The sequence below is a fragment of the Apis cerana genome, linkage group LG5 (genome assembly GCF_029169275.1).
Source record: "Apis cerana isolate GH-2021 linkage group LG5, AcerK_1.0, whole genome shotgun sequence".
In the NCBI taxonomy this organism is placed as follows: domain Eukaryota; kingdom Metazoa; phylum Arthropoda; class Insecta; order Hymenoptera; family Apidae; genus Apis; species Apis cerana.
This window is the reverse complement of record NC_083856.1, coordinates 6887643-6905537: the sequence shown is the minus strand read 5'-3', so window position 1 is coordinate 6905537 and position 17895 is coordinate 6887643. Positions and strand designations below refer to the sequence as shown.

The window sequence follows — 17895 nt, the reverse complement described above, 5'->3', positions numbered from 1 at the left end:
TGATCGATTCCTTCATATTATCCTTATCCCAGATGATCGAGGAGTCGGGAAACTTTGCACGATTAACCTTTTTAACGGCAGCGTTTTAAAAAGAATATCAAAAATCGAAAATGAAAAATCTTAGAAATATCGTGCAGAACTCTTCGTGTTTCCAAGAGCTTCTTTGAGATTTCGAATTTAAAAAATGCATTTCAAAAAGCTTAATCTTACGATATCGTAAAACTTTTTGAGTTTCAAAGAGTTTCTTCGAGATTTGAAAGATACAACGGTGTTCGATATTCGAAGAAGAAGTCAAATAAAAGAATCGTCGAAACTTTTTCTCGAAAAGCTTAAAAATCCAAAATCTTACGATATCGCAAAACTGTTTAAGAGTTTCTTTGAGATTTCGAATTTAAAGGATGCAACAAAATTATTACGGAGAAGGAATTATAAATAAGAATTGTCGAAACTCGAATCGAAAGGGTTAAGTTGAAAAAATAAACAAAAGACCGACGAGGGCGAAAACTCATTTCTGACAGAAAAGGATCGCCGTATGAATATTTCATGGCGTGGAAAATGGCCAACTAAAAATAGCTCGAAATTTAACGAAACTTTTTGGAAACTGTGCATTCACAGCAGAAGCAAAGCACTCTTTTTCTTCCCTTCATCTCCATAAAATATGTAAACGGTGAATTCTGGATCTGCTGGACGCTAACAAGGAGCGGGAGAAATAACATTTCTATTTTTTCCTCCTCCTCCTCTTCTTCTTCTTCTTCTTCACCTCTTTTTCCGCTCGCAACTTTGTCGTTAATTCGCAATTACGCCTTCCACCGGAAATTCCGGCTAATGAAAGAGCAGCGAGACCGGTTTAATTTCGGAAAGTGGAGGATTTTGTAATTTATGCAGATATTTTTCTTCCCATTTTTAATAATCATAATTTTTAAATAAGATTTCTCGAGCGTATTTTCGTTTCTCTTCTCTTCGAATACTTTTCTTTCTCAGGATTCTTGGAGAGTAATCTCGAGAATATTTTTTAAAACTTTAATTATATTATCAGAAATTTTTAAGACGAATATTTTTCCATTTCTTTCGTTAAGATTCCCCTTTGCTATGTTAGTCTTAGAAATTTTGACAGGAAGAGAAACTCTGTGATTAATCGAGCGAATTAAATTGTTATAAATTGAAACGTCGAAGAGGAAGATATAGCCTTTTTAGAGGAGGGATTGAAGAAGAAAAAAAAAGAAAGAAAGTTTATTTCGTGAGAAATATCTTATGACTGGAACTGCTCTAAAACTTTGTTATTTAACGTAATAAATCATCTACGGATACTCTATAACTTTTCTACGAGTGTAAAACTCGTAAAACTTTTTTACGAGTTTAACTTTGGAAAATGTAAAAAATTATTGGAAAACGTACCGGGAAAATATAATATAAATTTAATGCATTTCAAACCGCGTGCAAATTTTGAAATTGTTTGAAATTCAATTTTATATTATATTATTATAATTTCGTCTAATATTTTGAAACTTTTAATTATTTTTATTCCTGTATTATCTGTACATTCGTTGGATTATTATTAGAGACAGGAGAGGAAATAATTTTACAGATTAATCTAAAACTTCTAACAGATAAAAATCGTTAGAATAAACATCCTGAAAGACTCATTCACCGCTTCCGTTTTCAACAAACGTCGGTTTACAGTCTATTTTTTAATTCTAATTTAATTTTTCGATAGTTTGAAGAATCTAATAAAATAAATAAGCATCAAAAGATATATATATGTATATATAAAAGCTACAAAGAAAATGATAAAAACATTCCTAAAAATTGAAATTAAAAAACTCCAATGTACACTTTTCCACTTTTAATCTCGACTTGAGTCTCTCATTTTAATCTAATCCTAAAAGTACGCAAAAAAAAACCTCAATTAAAATAATTAAAAAACACCTGCTTCAGAAACAAAGAATTTTCGATGCAAAATTATATCCTTTTAACTGTAATTAAATCCCGCCAATTTCACGGGATAAAATATAATTATTCAACTTAACGAAGAACCAACATTGTTGCACGATTTATTTTATTTGACTATTTGATTACACTCGAAAATTACGAAACTTTAATGACGATTAAATTTAACCAAACGTTATTTATCAAAAATCTATTTCTAATTTAATTTCGACAATTAAACAAACGTATCTCTCCCCCTCAAAAAAATTGATTGGAATCAACATAGAAATTTTCATAAGAAGCTTCTTCCTCGCCATTTTCAAATACACAACGATTGCCAATTCAATTTCGGTACAAACGAGATTACAAAGAGGTGGGAAGAGGTTCATGGGCCTAGGCTTCGTTAAACAAGTTCTTGTTCGACGCGTAAAATAACCGGTTTGAATGCAAGTTGAAGGAACACAATGTCTCCCCCTCCCGCCCCGTTGGACACGTTTCACCAGGCGTTCTTCTCACGGCAAAGTTAAAACGCGATTATAGTAATTAATAACTCGCAACGAAGTTTTCCTCGATAAACTCGAACGGAGCTACGTCGATCGCTCTTATTAATGGGGGTTTGTGCTCCTCTAACCACCGTGAATACACGTCGAAAGCATTTTGATGGCCCTTCTGGGGTCGACCCTTTCTCGTCGAGTAACGAAATAATTAATATTGGTTGCAAGAGTTCGTTGTTTCTTATTTGCAAAACTGATCGATCGTGCGTGAATATGTTATTACATAGGTCGAGAGAATTTAAGGGGGGGGAGAAAATTTTTCTTCCGAAAACGATCGCATCGAGGAATGGAAATTTCGAAAATTCAAAAAACGCGATGAAAAATAACACAGATTTCTTCCTTCGTCGAAAATCCTGTACGCGTTTTCAATAAAAAAAGCGTCTGACACGTCTTATTTGCTTTCATCCAATCACTCGAGCCGATGTATTTTTCCTTATCCCGAAGCAATATTTCGCTTCCCTTCCTTACACGCTCGACGACGAATCGAGTCGGAAGGCACGATATATATAAATGTAAATTGGAATCGATTCGATCATACGTCAATAAAATTTATATTTTTTACACGAAAATAAGAAATATTTCTATCAATCTGATCGTAAATTCTACAAGTAAATTGTAGAATCATTAATTATCCCAATAATATCAAAATATTATTTTTCTAATAAAATTAATCTTGCAAAAATTTCAATATAATTGTACAACGCATCTCTAAAGCCTTTCAAATAAAAATACGTACATATAAACCAATTATTCCTAAAAATAACCTGAATCTACTAAGCTTATAAATAAAAATCGCAATATAATTGTACAACGCATCCCTAAAGCCTTTCAAATAAGAATACACACGTATAAACCAATTATTGCTAAAAATAACCTGAATCTAAGCTTATAAGAATATCCAAAATATTATTTTTCTAATAAAAATCGCAATATAATTGTACAACGCATCCCTAAAGCCTTTCAAATAAGAATACGCACGTATAAACCAATTATTGCTAAAAATAATCTGAATCTACTAAGCTTATAAATAAAAATCGCAATATAATTGTACAACGCATCCCTAAAGCCTTTCAAATAAGAATACGCACGTATAAACCAATTATTGCTAAAAATAACTTGAATCTAAGCTTATAAGAATATCCAAAATATTATTTTTCTAATAAAAATCGCAATATAATTGTACAACGCATCCCTAAAGCCTTTCAAATAAAAATACGTATAAACCAATTATTGCTAAAAATAATCTGAATCTACTAAGCTTATAAATAAAAATCGCAATATAATTGTACAACGCATCCCTAAAGCTTTTCAAATAAGAATATAAACCAATTATTGCTAAAAATAACCTGAATCTACTAAGTTTATAAGAATACCCGAAATATTATTTTGCTATAAGAAGTAATCTCGCAAAAATTTCAATCAAAATATATACACAAATATATACAATCCCTAAAGCCTTTCGAGCAAGAATACATACAACCCAACTGTGCATCTTTTCAATGGTTTAATTTACGACCTCGCATTTGGCCCACGCTACGCCCCTATTCGTATCTTCCATTCGAATAATACGCGCGCACGTTGCCATGGAACAACCAATGACGAAGAAAATTTAATTCGAGCTTACGAAAACAAAGTTACTTCGACAATTCGAAACATAATAATTGTAATGCAATTGTGATGCAACTATAACGAATAAATAATTATTTTGATTAATTGCTCGAGCAAACTACTCGTCCAGAGCATTTTCAAGCCTCCCGTGTCCTACCTTTTTTCAACTCGAGAGTGAACGTACCAAAACTGTGGATCAAAGTTGGCGTTCACTTCTCTAACTCCGAGCGATCAACGATCGCGATATTGAAACGGAGAGGAGCGGAGAGATGCTGGACGAGGAATGCATCAGCTGATCGGGCGGAAAGAGAGGAAGAGAGCGTGGCATAGCGTGGCCTTGCACGCACCCTCGCGGATTGGTCACGCACACAGAAGAAGGAGAGAGATCCGTGACGTGACGCGTGCGTGGCACAGGTCGCTTCACGAATTGGGTCAAGAGGGAGAGACTCTGGTCGTTTAACTTGAGACCTCCTCCTCTTCTTCTTCCTTCTCCTTCTCCGAGAAGCGTTGGACCACGATGGATACACTTCGGCACATCGATCCGAAGGAATTTGAGCCACTGCACAACCCTTTGTGCATGTGCATCATAATATTATGCGGATTGGAGAGGAAGATTATCGGTGTGATAACTTTTGGTGAAAAGTGTCGATCGAGGAATTTTCGATCAATTTTTTTTCTAGGAATTTTGTATAATAAAAATGGAGAAAGGTATTAATTTTTGGTAAGCAAGCGTTTTTTTGTTGAAAACTTTTTGCGAAGGATTGTAATGATAAAAATTTTTTGAAATACTGTTTTTTTTAACAAATAAAATCTGCATTGAATAATAATTTGCATCGAAATTTATATACATTTTATATGAATTGGTTGACGTTACACGTCAGGTCGATTTGTTCTAGATTTACATGCCACGTATTAATACATTTCTTGTCACGAACCATTTGATTTATTGATGTCGCGTGTCTTCTCTTGATTTACATTACAGACCGATTTTCTACGCGTCCTATCCCGTATTCGAGCTACAATACATGGACAATGAATAGTTGATCATTCATTCATTATTATCGATTGTACCACTCGATTAAACGTATATCGTGGAAAATCATTATTTGAGATGTTATATCGGATTAAAATATTGCAATTCGAACAAAAATTCCCTGAAAATTGACCAACTAACGAAAAATTGGATTAAAAAGATTGCAGTTTTTGCTAAGATTTTTTTAATAACGTACAAAATATTTTATGTTAGTGCTTTCATCTATAATAGAATAACGAATTTCAGGCTTATTTACGATGAAGGGGAAGAGAAAAATCCTTGTTATTTGACTTCACTTCGCGAATAAGATTTCAAAAAATAATAATCTTCAGATACAAGTATTATTTCGAAGGGAATTCTGCAAATTAATTTTATTCGGCAATTTCGCGATCGAGGATCTATCCATCGAGTGTAACTCAAAATTTTTGTTGATCCTGTCCGTTCAAGTTCCGCGATTAAAATTGGATTTTCGTCTATTCTCGGCCAGCCGTCCCTGAAAGTCTTCGAAACGGTAAATATATTTAACGTCGAAAGCTATGTGTACTCTATTTTCTTTCTTTTTTTAAACCACGAGTCTTGCCTTGACAAAACTAGATACCCCATTTCCCCGTGAAAGCATATTTTCTAAACAGAAAACCGATCTATGGAAAATGATGATTTTCTCCGCTGAAACTCTCGAAAAACTTCAATATTTTCCAACCATAATAAAAATATCGTAACGTTCTTTCCAATATCCGGGTTGATCGTGGGTTGAAAGAAGCGATTCCCATCTTGCTTGATTAATGACAGAGTATAATCCAGATATCTATCTGACCCGTAGAACCCGTACACTTAATTCAAATATACGTTGAAATTGCAGAAGAAATAATCGGGCGAATTCTCTCTTGTTGTTTCTAATTATTCAAGAGGGTGCAAATTAACGTTCTCGTTTCACGAGGGGCACAAACATTCCACGCGAGCGAGACTCATGTTCCAACCGCAATCAGTATGTAACCAGTCGAACGTAGGGACGTTGAATTCAATTACGCCGCGTACGATTGATTTTCATTATGAAACCAGTGTTCTATCGATCCCTTGTATTAATTACGACCGCGTTGACGCAACGTGGGCCGCATAAATCAACGCGAGTAATCGGCCAATTCGATCTTCGATTATCGCTATAGAAAGATTGCGCCAATATCTATGAGGTTGGTCGAATAAAACTCGTTTCGTTCTTCTCCTTTCGTGAAATTTCGAGAGAGATCGAAAAAGAGAAATAATTTTGTGGGTTAAGCGCGAGAAATGTTTCGTTTTCTTTTGCTTTATTCGTTGATTCGTTTTCCTTTTCGTTTTTCCCGCCATTTTTCCTAACCTCAAATTCTAACGTACTCGCTTTTGACTTTTGTTATTCGATTCTTACGCGCTTGACTTTCGTTTCAATTGTTCACTCTCAGTTAAAAGATTTTGAAATATATATATATTTGTATTTTTTTTTTTGCTTTTATTGATCCATCCATTTGCAAATCATTCGATCGTCCATTTAAAATTGATTGGAACACGGCCAAAGAGACCGTGATATTCGAAATCGGTGAATACGTTTAAGAAAATAGCATATTCGAGCTTATGTATACGACAAAGTAAGAACTAAGAATAGAATGTTACCGAAAATAGAATTTCTGAAACAGATGAAACGGTTACTATTTATCATCGAGAAGAGAAAGGAAAAACTTTGACATTAACCGATTCGTTTTAACTTTTAATATTTCAATTTCTTTTAACTTAAAAAAAAAAAATAAATAAATAAATCTGATCATCTTTACAAAGCACCTCATCAAACAACGAAGATCAATGCAACTTTCTCTTCGACTCCATCACTTTGTCACAATTTTTAAATATAACAAATATTGCCTACTTGTTACCATCATCGATGAGAATTAATTAAATCTAACACACATTTGTTCAATATTGCTTCTTCCTCTGTTAATAAAAATATCGTTACAGGAAATCTTTTGTGACAAATTGAATAGTTCGCTCGAAATCATTAACGCGTAAAATTATGCTTGCGTGACCTACCATATATTCGCGCGTGTATCACGATTTCCTGCGACGAGGTTAAAAATAATTTCGTCGATTAATTATCAAAACGACACTGTTCAAATATTCAACGTTTTGGAAACGTTGATACAGCGAATCGGCTATCCCGCCGTTTTTTACCTTGACATTCTTGAGTTGTGCGCCGGACGATTTACATTTCACGCATATACATAAATACATTGCGAAATACGTGCGCAATACGCGTGTATGCAAATTTATTTGTTTGGAGAGAAGAATAGAAAACACTTGTCGATGATTTAAACGGATGATGAAGAAAGTGTTGGAAAATTGTTTCAGCTTTTTTTCCAGATATTGAAACTAATGGAAAATTATTCAATCGATGGGAAAAATAATAATGGTAAAAATTTATTTTGAAGAAGAAGAAAAAAGGGTGAATTTTTTTGTAACAAAAATGAGCTTCCTAATTTTTTCCTAAAAATTATCATCAACCAAAAATTACTACTTAATTCTCTATTATTCCGTGCGTTAAGACGAGCGAAACGAGAATTAAAAAAAAAAAAAAATAGAAAAGCTTCGATTCTTTACGTTACGCAACTTGAAAAAATTATTTTGAAAAATAAAAGAAAGGAAAATGGATCGTATGAAGGCATTAATTGGTAGAAGATCAAACCTATGCCTTTCCTTATCGTCCGACGAACGTGTTCCTTATCTACTGAAGCGAGACACGACTTTTAAGGCTGTATTTCGAACGCACGCAGCGGCTTTGATCGGCAGGCATTGCGGATCGCGAATAGAATGATGCGTGAAACGTCACGAAACAATTTATGACGCGTTGTGTAATAGACGGAGTGCAATAACATGTTGTTGATTATATATATATATATATAGACAGAGAGAGCGAAAATAAATAAATAATTTTCGGCGACTGTTGGAAAGTAGGAGAGGTTATGTATTCTGCAAATTCGTAATTTTCATTAATATTCAAACGAATGGTTGAGTAATTACGAGGATATCAAACATGGAATTGTAGAAATTTCGACATATATAATAATTATAAACGCGTGAATTATTAATCGAAGTAAATAATTAGGAAGGAACAATTTTGGATTATACATTTGAGACGAATGAAGGGAACAAAGTTTGTATCGATGAAATGTAATTAAGTCGATTTTGGAGAATTTCTATTCGAGAAAAAGAAAGAGAAAGAAGTGGAAAGAAAATTGAAAATGCACATTTCTGATTTGCTGTGTCTATTCGCGTTTGTACAATTATATCGGTGCTAGACACAGTGGTTTAGCCTCGAGTTAGCCAATTAAAACGATCGAACGAATTAATCCAATGGACCTTAACCTCGAAATTGTCATGTGCAAGTGCGGAACGATTATAAGTGAAGATACATCTGTCCGTGAACCCTTCCAAGAAACCCATTCGATCGACAAACTTTTCATTAAGAGTTCCAAGTTCAACGACTCGCCTCTAATACATCGTACAATGCATAATCGTCAATTCTTGATAATTTTCCAACGAGCCTTATCATTATTAATCGTCATTCATCGGCGGGAAAAATTCTGCAGTGGCTCGCGAAATCATTAATTATTAATTTCTCAATTTCTTTTTTTTCCTTCCAACGAGTAACTCTCTTTTATTTTTCAACGAAGAGTCAAAATTTAGAATTGTTTCATTTCAAAAAAAGACTCTTCAAAAAAATTGCTCCACACATTGCAACTCGTTATACACCTACGCATATAATAATTTTTTAATAAATCAAAATTTGCGATTTTTCTTTCGCTCGAACTCTTGTTCTCGCGTGCAGAAAAAGAAGATGTTCATCCAAGTCAGAATTTTCGACTTTAAATACAAAGTTTATTCGAATAACCCCGGTTGGCGAGCCACGGCACGCTCGTGTAAACCGCTGAAGAAAGGAAAGAATTATACAACGGTTGTTATCGAGTGGGGAAGTCGGCATGTGCGGCGGCAGTGCCGTAGCTAGTTCACGGCCTTCCCTTGGTCCCCTCTCCCTCCCCCTGCTGACCGATGAAAAGGGGGCAATTGCATAATAAATCGATGCACAAAAGGGCCAGCCGGATAAAACGAAACGTTCCACGGATTAACGACGACGACCACCACTACTCCGTCCTTGCACGATCGTGTCCAATACGTGTTGGCGCGATTCAATGGGATTAACCGAATTATGCACACCTCCAATTCGCATAACGTGATGCGAATTTTGCATTTTGTGATATACACTTCTCTTTTTTAAATAAAGAAACTCGAGATGGAAAGTACGATTGAGAAGAAAAATTTTTTTCGGTTTCATAATTTCCATGACTTTTAAATAATAGTTTGAATTCGCCGATTTTCAAATAAAAGATCGATGGAATCGATTTAGGGAGAGGCGTTGATGTAAATAAAATCCGCTGCATCTCGACGATTAAACGAGCTTCTAAAATTGGATTTGCGTTTGGAAAGCGATATATTATACGTTACGTTACGTATAATAAAAACTGGGAAATGTTTGTAAATCGAGATGCGGCGATGACATAACGACGATACGCGAGGCACACACTCGATATGGAATCGTATTTAACCGTGCTAATTGTATCAGCGTATGGAAACTGAAAACAGATTGCAGTGACCAGAGATAAACCTAAATATTGTTCCATCAATTATTTACCGTTAACAGGTATATACACTATAGAGAAATTTGTTTATAAATAGCAGACGATTTTTCCTCCACAGTTCGTACAATATCGTAGTAAAAATTCGTTTGCTTATCTTGAACTCCACCTGTAAATATTTTCCTTTAATACGCTATTTAATTTCTCCTTCTCTCCTTTCTCCCCATTTTCTATCGTTACTTACAATTATTTATTCCATTATTGATTTCAAAAAATTCAAAGTTTCCTCGACAATTTCCTGTTTTAAACTTTCGCTTTCGATATATCTAATTCTGAATTTTTTCTTGGAAATTTTTAAAAGCCTGGAACAATTTACGAAAGAAAACAAAAGGTTTGCTCCATAAATAGAAAATTGCATTCATCGAAAAATTGACGATACAAATGAATTGACGACGATCGTTTCGACGAACATAACCTCACTTTACTTGCGCGTCACGTGGAATAGGCAATCCTTTCGCGGGCCAACGACCGTCGACGACTTACTTCGTTAAGGGGAAACATTGGTTTAACGAAGACCCACAAACGCCCTAAGCAGAAGTCTTTGAAGAGAGCTATTACAGCATTTGGATTTCCACGTGATTTCAACCCGTTTTTTTCTTCCTTCCGCCAACGAGGCCGAAATGGTTTCCGATTCGTGGAATTCTATCCGCGTCGTAGAAATCCCATTTTGTGCGATCGAATCTTCCAAATTAGCAATTTAATAAATAATACTCGACGACAATTACATTCGAAGATAAACACTTTATTATCCTGTCAATTTATAAAATTAAATAAATTTAAATTTATCAGTCTTCTAGTTTCATCAAAAACGTACGCTAATAGTTCTACGAATGACAAAGCAATCCTCCACGATGTTTAAAAAGGGAAATAATAATAGCGATCTAGAAAAAATAAAATATCCAAGCACAGAGCGTACGATTCTCATTCACTCTAAGCAATCAACAAACACGATCAATTCTACTCTCATTGATCGATCGAAAAATGTATCTTTACCACCTAAGTAGAAGTAATCACGAAGCGCAAGCGGATCTCAAGCGGCAAACAGACGTTTCTAAGACATGGTTTGGACGGAATAATTATCATAGCCACGTCGTTATTCAATTTTCTCGTGCGGGGCATTGGACGTGATGCGATAATTGAGCCTGGTTAAGCAACGAAAACGGACGTAGGGAGGTGGTTATCGATCCGGTGTGAAGGCCGATCGATCCGCGCTTCCCGAGAAAAACGCCGATCAATGGCGGCGGTGAATAGGAATTGGCCGCGAGATACTAAATGATTCTTGCTCTAGCAGGGAGAAAAAGGTCGAGCAGTGCAGCAATGTCCTTGAAATCGAAACCTATCGATCCTGAACGAGCACGTCTCGAGGAGGATTCTCGATGATTATTCGTTCCATTTCTCTCTCTCTCTTTTTTTGGTTTTTAATCTTGAGAATTGAAGGCTCTGCGACGAGGATTAATTATTGGATACGTAAGGAAATTATTTTGTAAAAAATAACTCGAATTCGAATCTCGAAGGAATTATTTTTATTTTCGTTGTTTGAAAACACGAAGAGAGGAACGTAGCTGTCCTATTCATTTTGACGAAATTCCAGAGGAGATGTAATTCGAAATCCTTGATTGTAGAGAAAAGATTATGAATATAATACGGAAGAATAAATGGTCGAAAAATAATTGTTCGACCCTCTTCACTTTATACTCCCTTCCGTTTTTAGTAGATAGAGATGGTGGAATTGGAGGAACTGCAATCGACGTCCTTGAAATCCGATCGATCCGAACGAATTAGGACACAATGTAAAACCTTCGGAGATTATTCTTGGCTTCTTCTCAATTTTATTTCTTCCTTTCTCGCTACGACGTTAATAAACAAATTTAGAATTGCTCGCGACACCCTTGGAAATTGATTTAAGAAACGATCGAGGGGAAAGAAAGAAATTGATGACTATTTTTAATCTACTTGCGATTAAAAAATTACATAATCGAGATTATTCGAATCGTTAAAAAAGAGAATCTGTTTTCACAAATAATTGTAATTACGAAAACAATTTATTTCGAATTCTTCGATATTTTGCCCAATCTAGAATCAATTCGACGAAATTGAAGTTTTGAGATTTCACGTGGACAATATAAATCCAACTATTCGAAGGAACTACAGAGATTCAACCCCTTCTGGAGAAAAGTCTGCAAAAAGTCTTGTTTCCAACAGTGGTAAAAGTTTCAAAGAGGAAAGTCGTGTTAGAAATTTAACATCCCTTAAAATACGTCGAGTGGCTCGAATAAAAGATGGCGAAGGTCGAATCCATTCATTTAATTGCATTGTTCGATTTTCGATTTCCTGAGAATTTTAAGATCGGTCGTTAAAAAATTGTAAATTTTTTTCTAAAAATTAAATAAGATCTCTATTTATCCTTATATTAAAAATTCTCGCGAGAAAGAAGAAAAAAATATATATATATATATTTGAAATGTTTGCAACGAGATTGATCGAGAATTGGGTCAAACTTTAAATACATTAGTCTTTGTTAGAATATTAACCCCTTGGACGTACTTGTTCGACGAGCAGGTTTAATTTAACTGTGACTTTCAATTAGAACGATAATAGATATTCCAATCTTTTCACGTAACTTTCCGTTCAATATTTATTATTCAACACAAATTCTCCATGATTCTTTCAATTTTAAATTCTTTCAATGTTTCCACGTAACCGTTACGTCGAAACAAACAACGATATACATCTCTCTTAGATATTTAAAGCTCAGATACCAAACTCGATATTCTTCCAATATCAAACACAATGAAACACGTGTTCCTCGACGAAACAAGCAACTCAAACTCTATCCCACCTTGTCGAATATAATGAAGCACAACGATAAATAACTGGAAATTAGAGAGAGATATCTCAGAGAAAGAGAACACGAGGAATCTATGCTTCTGAGGAAAAGAAAATCTGACTGAGGAGCATCTTCTAACCAATTTTCGCGTGAAGTCTTTTTCTAAGGGAGAACCGGAAGGAGATTAAGACGGAACAAAATGGTTGGAGTTGGAGAACGCGCGCGACGAAGAAGAAAAAAAAAGAAAGGGGATTGGAAAGAAAGGAAGGTATAGAACACGTCAGGGTGAAATTGGCCGACGTTATCACACGAATCGAAATGTCAGAGGAATTATAAATAGGTTAGGATCGATAGGCAGCCCAGAGAAGGCAAGCTTGGGCGCCATCTAGTCTACGCCACTTCCACCTACAACCACCCTCAGAGTCTTCGCAGCCTATCGTTAATGGACGTTCGATGCTTTTCCTCCCCCTCCCCCGACGAAAATCCTGCACGGCCTCTTGGAACTTTGTTAACTCTGTTAACAATTCCAAACTTCCCTCCAAGAAAGTCTATCCTTTAAAAAAAGAAACCTATTCCAGCAATTATTAACACCGTATAACCGTATCCCTCGTGTCCATTTTTCTAACCGTTGCAATCTATAAATCATCTACGATATACACTTCTGTAATAATCCGGGATAAAATTCTCGTTTCATTCATAACCTAATCATATCCCTTTTTCCTAACCTAACCAAACCGTCACAATCTGTAAACCGTTCACGAATAATCCGAGATAAAATTCTCATCGACAATCAGATTAATAAATTATTCCTTTCCCCATGAATCTGATCCCCAACCCTCTCAACAAACCTATCAAAGCGAGCAAAAATCCTATTATTACATCCTTGTTACATACAGAAACGAACATTTGTCGAAACGAATCGCACGTGCAAAGAGAGGGAAAGAAAAATCCGTCGTTGGTTTCTTTTTCTTCCATCTTTCCACGAGATACGAGGAAGGCGATCTGAACACGACGAGGGAGGGGCGGAAGGAAGGAGAGGACATTTCCTGGAGGAGGGGGGCTACGCCTTAAAGAACCCTGCTTCTGAATCTCTCGCTCGTGAGCTCGTTAGAAACACTTCTGACGGAAATGAGCGTTTTGCGGGGCGAACCGGGACGAGAAACGTTAAGTGGCGTGTGATGCGAGGACGGGAGGCTTAATTTTACACTCGTGACGCGAAACAACGCGTCTCTATAGGATCGTATCTTGCGCCAAGATGGAGCCGCGTTTCCACGGAATATGAATATTTTAGAGGGGCGGGGATATTGTGATGTTGCTTTTGACTTGACATTGATGAAGATTACTCTTTAAATAATCACGATTAACTTTTCCTCCGTGATTTCGGTTAATTATCGAGCTGAATAACGGGAAAATAATTCAATCAAAATAATAATAATTCATCGATCAAACTTTCGAAAATAATCCAAAATCTGTTAATCTGTTAATTGTTATTAATTAAAATTCCTTCGTTAAACCACCTTCTTTCTTCATCTTATGATTGATTGATTTTTCGCACTCTAACCTTCTTTCTAGGATAGTTCTTTTAATTTTCGAATCTGCTCTAATTTCTGTGAATGGAGTCTCCCTGCAACTGATCGACGAGGAAACCAGAAGAGATAATTGCGTAATTGGGAATGATTAGCTCGAAAACAGGAAGGCGTTGGAAATCGATAAGATTGTTCAAAGAAAGAGATTATGATTCTCTATAATATTCGACCGAAGTGTTGAAAACTTTTAGATTCGCTTGCAAGAGGAAGTTGATTCGTGAATTGCGAAAGTGAGGAGAGACATTGATGGATGAATGGCAATCGACAAGGAGACACTTAGGACACACGCCTCTGGGTTAGGGCGTCGTGATGGATCTTGTAATCTCGTAACATGGATTTCTAATTCTGTTTCCAAGAAGCCTCGAGCTTTTGCGCCAAGGATTTATATAAAAAAAGAGAAATTTATCGTTATTGATCGCGATATCGAATAAAAATTTTCGGTAAATCCTTCGCTAGAAGAAATTTTTAATTTTAAATCATCCTAATTGTGTCGTAGATGCGAATTCTTGTTGAAAAAGGACTTGGATTGAAGTCTGGCGCGAAGTATTTATATTAAAGGGGATTCAGCAGCTTTGATTTTTACAAATTATTACAGATTCCATGAACTTTCATCGAGAGAAGCGTTATTCAGAATTTTCCGCTCAAAAGAGGTTTGACATTATTTAATTTAAAGCCTATCCTTTCACAAATTCACCGATGCTTACAGCTATTCATGGATCCTCTCTTCCGTCTCCAATAGAATTCTCACCTCTATTCAATCCCTCTACAGAAAATCTTAGCTTCGTTTTAAACAAAACTTTCGTTCCCCATTAAATAGAATTTCTTCACTGTAATATCGTAGATTACATTTCTCGTCGAGATTCGAAACGAGATTTAATCGATCGAAAATAGCAAAGGAAAATAAAGGATCTCTCAACTACATATTTTGAAAAAAGTAAACATGGAAGCTCTCGACATTTTCTTCGACATTTTTTCGTCGATAAATCAAAATTAACAAGGAATATAGAAGCGACATTGCTTAAAAATCGAATATCTGAGATCTGAAACTGGAACAAAATTTCGAGTAACGATATCACTCGAAATAAAAATCGAACAACGAAATGGAGAATGATGTGGAATGATCGGTGATCGATGCGATCGGCCACGACGGAACGATTTCATTCTTTCCGTGTTTATCGTATCGCGCGATCGATCTGTCGATAACCATACTGAGCGAGCGTTGAATGAACACGAACGTCACCGACGTGGTTATGTAACTGAACAACTCGCAAAGGGCGCAAGTCCCTCCCCAAGTGGTCGAAGGTCATAGGTCGAAATGTCGCCATAGAATTTTCCACGATCCGACCTATCCGTACAACTCTTTTTCGAGGAATAAAACGAGGGAAAAAGAGAATCCGATGCATCGTAACAATAAAACTTTGTTAAAAGTTTCGAATGAGAGAGAGAGAGAAGAAATTTTACTCGAAACATTTTGCACATTGTCGAGGCAATTAATCAAGAAAGTAATAAAAATTTGGAGGGATCGAATCACGAGAAGAATTTGAATTTGAAATAATTTTGTCTCTGACGAGAGAGATTGACGAATAATTGTTAAAATAAAATAAAATAAAGGAGAGGAGCAGATAAGCAGAGATGGCGAGATAATAATCGAGAGGCGGAAGTCGTTCGAAGGAATTTCAATGAATGAAAAACGACAGTAAGGGCCTGTTAAAAAGATCGACCTTTTCAATTGACGGCCGCGTCCTTGGGCCAGCACACACACCAGTCAAGAGAGTGCGAACACGCGCGCACTCGACAAAGCTTCGCGAAACGAGTTCACTCACGAAAGACGCTCGTTCGAAGAAAACAAACGTCGAGACGATTCGAAAGGAAAAGAAAAAAGAAGAAGGAATTATCGATTCACAAAATTGCAACGCAAGGGATCGAGCGAAGATTCTTTACTTTTCGCTGAAAAATATTTATAACTCATCCAAAATTTCCTTACAGAAGTTTCTTTACACGAAAATTCAACTCTTCTAAGCAAAGTGGAGAAGTTTCAAAAATTTCCTCAAAAGTCGAAGATATTTCAATGGGATCTCCATTTGAGAAAGATAAAAGCTCGTTTGGAATCCAAGCAAAGCATCGATCGATCTTCACGTTCCATTCCATTCCAAACGCTGGAAAGATATATCCCAACCCAATCTTCTCGACTTCATCCTCTAAACACATCCAATCGAACGAAGTTCACGTGGAACAAAGATCGTTATAACGAAGGGGTTGGAGGGAAGAGGAGAAAGTGGGCTGCAATCGAGGGCGTGTCTATGGCCGGGTTAGATATCATTCGCGATTGAAATCCACCGATTTCTACGTTTTCTTTTTTGGAGAAACAAGAAGGAAGAGGATCTCGAACTGCAGAAAAGAAAGATTTCTGTAAAAAAAGTGAACGAAGATCGACTCATCGGTTTCGACGTGTCTGAGAAGAGGACGAGGAGAGAGATCCCTGCGAAAGTTGAGCAAAGATTCGTTAAGATTCCCCGGGGAGGATCGTTACGGTGCAAAGATTAGATCAAAGGTGTTCTCTCTAAGTCTGGCTATAATTCATCGTTATCAAGGGTTTCCAATTTATCCTTGCTCGCGGGGAGAGCTTGCGCACAGACAGGCTCTAGCGAAAGGTGAGCTTTAATAGCTCGCTAAAAATACCAAGTCTCCATGCGGACGTTATTTTCTGCTGGAACGATCGATCGAATTAAGCTTGTCTCGAGGAGGAGAACGAGTACATCAAAAAACGAATCGCAACCCTCCCCCTTCGATTTACCACCAATTTACGAACAACTCTTCGACCGAATCTGACTATTTGTATTATCTATTTTTCACGTCTTCTTGTGTTTTCTTTGTTACGCGTCACGAGGAGGGAGAGAGAGAGAGTTTCATCACGTTTTGCATAAATGATAGGGGTTTGTTTCGTGGAGAAGAAGGGATAAGCGAGATTGGGGATTCGAACGGGGTTTTCCGTGGATTCTCGATGATTTTCATTGAGCATTTTCGCGGAGAAAAAAAAAAGAAAAGAACTCGATGACTCGATCCGGTCGGAAAGTCCGCAGCTGGTCCTGGTGGCGCATGCGCCAGGGCACCCTTCACCGACACCCCTCGAGAACTAGATCCAACCCCACCTCCTCCTCTGGTGGAAACAGCCTTTCTAGCTTTCTTTCCCTGCTAGCTCCCCGCACTCTCGACGACGCCTAAAAAAGTACTCGAGCCGCACAATTGGGTCAGGGAACCACGCGTATAATCCGCGATCGAAGCACTGCCACTGTTCGTTATACCGTCGTATATACGTATTATTTTCTCTTCTTCCAATCCCCGCACTCTACCGATTCGCTCTTCCATCGTTCCTTCTTTCCGATTTTGTTTCTCTCTTAATTTAATAATAATAAATTTAATTTAGTGATAATAAAAAAATCACGATTTCCACGAAAAAAGATATATATATATTTTTTACTCGGTGATATCTCGGCAGGGATGGAATGTGAAAAGAGCGTGAAAGGAAGAAAGAGGGAATGGAAGTAAGGAGAGAAGGTAAAAGAAGAAGAAAGGAAGAGATTGGAAACAAGGGTGGTTGCGGGTAAATGGCGAAAAAGGGAGGTTCTGAAATTCTTCGCGAAATTTCACT

At 36.5% G+C, this 17895-nt stretch overlaps 1 protein-coding gene and 1 long non-coding RNA gene across 20 annotated transcripts in view; both read right to left on the bottom strand.

The window, feature by feature from the left end:
- Window positions 1-17895, bottom strand: part of LOC107997582 (sodium/potassium-transporting ATPase subunit alpha) — a 116066-nt gene that overhangs the window by 33399 nt on the left and 64772 nt on the right. The gene's annotated exons all lie outside the window — the stretch shown is intronic.
- Window positions 6411-17889, bottom strand: LOC133666081 (uncharacterized). The gene is made up of 2 exons (XR_009829663.1): window positions 10018-17889; window positions 6411-9942 (listed from the first exon to the last, which is right to left on the bottom strand). It is a non-coding gene; the product is annotated as an uncharacterized LOC133666081 (long non-coding RNA).